Raw genomic sequence first — 4,807 nt, 5'->3', positions numbered from 1 at the left:
TAATAGTCGCACACATCAGACATGAGCACTAAATGCTCGGCTTTTATTGGAATTGCAGATATTTATTCAGCTTGCTACAGCATTATACAGTATATGTGTGCTTATATGTTATCATTAGATCACCATGGAGTGTAAGTTTTTCTGCTACAGCCGTATGTGCAGGCTCTTTGATCAAAATTATATTTGTAATGCCAAAATAGAATTATTGTTCTCATCAATGAATTTTCAAAATTACAATTTTACAAAACAGGCAAAAAAATATATCACAGCATTTATTTAAATATACATATTTTTGGTTAAGATGACAAATTTCAGTTATTTACTTGAATTTACGAACAGAAAAATCAGTTTCAGCAGTTGAATCTTACACTGTAAAAACGATAACTAGCAATTGTTGATTTCACTAAAGTTTTTAAATTAAACTGACTTAGAAATAAAACTTTCCATTTACAACCTAAAAAAGCTTGTCTACCCAACAAATTTCTTTCATTGTTGTCCTAACTAAGATTTTCTAGACAGCATAACAAAGATTATCAACTTTTGAGCAGAGTTTCTGAGTCAAGTTGGGAACCAGTGGGAAACCCCGTAGATGACTGGCACATGTGGTCTGAACAAGTTTGAACTAAACCAAACGAACTTTCAACTGAGCCTGAGCAGACCTGAGCTGTGTGATAGTGGTTTACCATGTGTTCTAGACTAAAAACCTCCTAAGAAAATTTGAACCATCGTGGCTAGATTTGGATGTAAATTGCAATTTTTCGACCATTGAGGATTTTCACTTCTGCAGTTGGAGTGTATAATTCTTTTGGACAGGTGCTGGAGCTCCGACCATTTACCCTAGCAGGTAAGCTAACTACATGTGTTATTAAGATTTTCTACAAGCTCCTAGGCTGCATCCTCCTGAGGACCCGGGAGGATGGAACTAGTAAAACACTGAAAAAGGCCAACAATAGCATTTTTAAGTTATCTAAGTGACTTAATTGATTTCCCCCCGGCTAGCTATCGAGCTGGTGGGTAACAGATGTCTCCGAAAACGTCGGAGCGCTTTTGCAAGCATATGTTGTCTTAATAAACTGAACAGATATTAGCAATTTACACAGCTACATTAACGCCTGAAAATATCTTAAAAGTTTATTTTGTGACCCAGAAAGAGTAATATTAAAACTAATTCCACAGGTAGAATTTGCACATGCGCAATAAGGATCGGGGAGTCCGATCCGTAACTTTTTTTTCTCGTTTTTTTTCTACATTATATTGAAATGTTTCAATATTGCAAACATTTTAAGTGATGCTTATTGTAAGGAGGACGTATTTCTCGGACACATTTAGAGGAGTCCACTATGAATTTGGGCAGCCTTCGTGGCGCCGCTGTGTCGTAATCGGGCTACAAGCAGCCTCTGAAGGTTTTAGCTCAGAGTAGTGGCCCAGCGCAAAAAGTAATGTTTAATGTTAAACACTCTGATATTTAGACAGACATCACTAAATGACGGTATCTCACACTGGCTTTTTACAGCACTTCTGCCATGGTAAAACTTATTAGCTTATTACCTGTTTTGTAACCAGTTTCAATGTTATCTTTGCATGAAAACGTTATGTTAACCTTGACAACAAACTGGGCCAAGCACGCGTTGTCATGGAGACGCGTTCATGGGTCGGTGTAGGATATGTGCGCCAATTATATGACAGTGATATAAGTAACTTGCATATTGTCTAATATTGTTTTTTCACTTTTTCAATAGCACTGTTACTTTAAAGTAATGTTTAAAGCTGACTTGACAGTTTGTCAGCTGGTGTAAGACTGCCTAATGTACTGTAAGTTAATTGTCACACGCAAATTAAAGTTGTACTTCATGCTCTATATTATAAGATTGCTACATTTTCAGAGCTTTTTACATAATGGGGAAGGAGACAATATTTAAGGAATGATTGTGTGTTGTTGATGTGTATTGTGTTACAGATAGTATTATTTTTTCTAGAGTTATTGCATTTTTTTTAACATAGTAACAAAACAAATGTTTGAATTCAAGCTTGCATTTATGTTACATGTCATGTATGTTATCAATCATATACTTGATATAGTAGACAAGTGGTTATATGTAAGTTAATATGATTCCTTACATATTTTTTTCATGATGTCTCTGGTTTTGGCTTGTTGATGTATTCAGCTCCTGCATCTATGGATTCCTTCTGTGTGTTAGATATGGATGTTTTATCCCATTGCAAAAGTGCTTTTGGCAAAATTGACTATGTCTCTTGTGTTTCAGGGGTGGAGTTCATGCAGTGCCGATTTTGCAAATTCACAAGCTCCAGTCAAGAGACTCTTTTGAAACATTTCCGCCTTCATCACGGACAAGGTGCACATTGGCCATGCATTCACACAGACTGTGTATGTGTATTTAAAACACCTGGAGCATTACGATCACACCTCTCAAGGTCACACTCAATAGTAAAAATCCACAAAAATTCCACATTTCAGTGTGAACATAATATATATTTGCATATTGATACTGTTTTTTGTGGAGGGTGTTTCTATTCCTGTGCAAAATGTGTATTCATGAGAGATTTTTGAAGTAGATTTTGCGGTTGATAACACAGTCAGGCATACAACATGGTGCAGACTGTACAAGGCAGCTACCCAGAAATTTTCTGTGCTGAATAAATGGCAATATTTTGGTTATTGTCTTGTTTAGATATCTGAAGAATTTCATCGGATCACAAGCAAAGACCTCCTGGGGACGTTCAATGCATCCCTCGACAAATTTGTGCCTGGCCTGCTGAAACTATACCGGTCTAAGAAGGGAGCTCTTGGTGAGGACATGGAAGACATCTTGGATAAACTTGATGAACAGGTAAGTGCTCCCTTACCTGACATTTTTAGAAGAGAGTATACCTTGGTCATAACAGAAAAAAATGTTGGCTTCAGCCAAAACACATCAATGGAAATGAATGTCATCAGTCATTACTTTGTTTTTATTTGGCGGTATTTTATTTAATTTGTAAAAAGAAAGTAAAATCGTTAAAATGGTGTTTTGTTTTTTTAAGTTTTACATGTTGCTGGGCCTGATCTGTATTTTATTTTCATTACTATAAGAGTTCTGATTTTGCATTGTGTGTAGGTACACCATGTTACTATACTAATTTAAATGCTTGTTTTCCACTGAATACTCTTTAGATATCTGACATTGTGTCCCACCGAAAGACAGCAGCACTGAGAGGCCTGCCCATTTTCCTCGGAGAGGATGCAACACAGGTTTTCCTGAAGTGCTTAGTAAGTACAAAAAAGTAATGCAAGCAAAACTAATTGCTATGAGATGTTTTTAAAAGATGATTTAATCCAAAATGGAAATGTCCACTTTCTCAGTGCAGTCCAGATAATTTTATGGTGAGGATTGCAGTTGTCATAACTCTCGCTGCTTTTTTTTCTGCTGAGGAGCACCTGGGCATTTTTAGTGGGAGTTCAACAGCAGAAAATATTTTTGTACAAAACTCATCACAAGCACAAGGTTGGTTGGTGAAAGATATTGTGCCGTTAATTAAAGGAAAATAAGCTTTTTCTTTTTAAAACCTCCATGAGTCAAATGAGCATCATGGTATAGAGGTTAAAGTTAAGATCTTTAGAAATGTACTTTGTCTTTAATTTTTCTTAGCTTTCAATAATTCATATTTTACTTTTCTTCTCTTCAGGACACTGACATTTTGGAACCAGTGTTGAACAGTGCATCAGTTGCCATCCTGACCATCCTGCAAGATGATGATGCCAATACTTCTGTTTGAGAACAGGCTGTTGTGTTGGAAGGGGACATCGTGCTACATAACATTCCAGACCTCTCTACTGCCTTGGCATACCTCTTTGGCCTTCTGTATGCCCTCAACATTGATTATCCAAAGCAGATGAGTTTACCTTTGAAGCAATTCAGGGCATCTTTTTTGAACTCGGTGGCTCTCGATGCTCACAGCGCATAAGGTCTCTAAAAACAAAGCTTTTGCTGTGTCTGTTAATGGGGAAGCCAGACATGAGTTTAACTTGTTCTTAAACATGTTCAAGTGCATTGTAGAGTCATGTAAAAAAAAAAACAAAAAAAAAAAAACAGTAGTTCAACCCCTTTCCCTCTATATAATCGTTCACCTGTTACAAAGAGTTGCATATTTAGTGTTTGAACTGTTAAAATTAATTAGGAATAAGTGAAGGAAAGAGGGAGGAAAGGAAGAAGGGAGAAAAGAAGGAACAGTCAAAACAGAATGGTTCATTTTGACCTGGTCGGTCAATATGAAGGTGAAGTGAATAAGTGATTATTTGAAATGTAAATATTAGTCAGATGAATCTGTATTATTGAGAATCTATGGTGAAATTTTGTCTTGTAGGATTTTAAAAGATTTGTTATAGTGTTTTTCACTCCACCTGAAGCATGGAACTGGTATTTTACCTGATAGTTCGCTGTTCATTGATGGTAACATTTCTAATGACTTTTGACTTCTGTAGTTCATCATCGTAAGCCCATGTAAAATGTCAATGTCTGGGTACATAGGCAATTGTTTGTTGCACTACCCTATTTAGTGTGCAATAGTTAAGTTAAGCTTTTACAGGACAGTCAGGGTGTGAACGTGAATGACTAAGCTGCTGGACACTTTTCTTTTTTTCTGGACTCTGGAATTTTAATGTCTCTGCTGGGGTGCTCAAAGCACCCTAAAGAAACTGGCAACACGTTTTTTTCTGTTTGTTTGCTTTTTTACAGAAATTCACCCCACTGCCCATGACCTTCTGAAATATACTGAAAGCACTGTTGAAAAAAATAAATACGTTTTTACA

General features: G+C 36.4%; 1 long non-coding RNA gene across 1 annotated transcript; it reads left to right on the top strand.

Moving 5' to 3' along the window:
* The first annotated feature begins 672 nt into the window (after positions 1–672).
* Positions 673–3,301, top strand: LOC147319987 (uncharacterized). Its single transcript, XR_015131136.1, has 4 exons — positions 673–844; positions 2,265–2,354; positions 2,691–2,849; positions 3,173–3,301. It is a non-coding gene; the product is annotated as an uncharacterized LOC147319987 (long non-coding RNA).
* Positions 3,302–4,807: the final 1,506 nt, after the last annotated feature.

The sequence above is a fragment of the Aulonocara sp. 'chitande type north' Nkhata Bay genome, linkage group LG10, assembly GCF_057382095.1.
Source record: "Aulonocara sp. 'chitande type north' Nkhata Bay isolate Kocher_YH1m ecotype deep benthic linkage group LG10, A_spYH_male_GT1.1, whole genome shotgun sequence".
Classification (NCBI taxonomy): Eukaryota; Metazoa; Chordata; class Actinopteri; order Cichliformes; family Cichlidae; genus Aulonocara; species Aulonocara sp. 'chitande type north' Nkhata Bay.
Note: the sequence above shows the minus strand (reverse complement) of the source record. Positions and strands in the feature narration are given on the sequence as shown.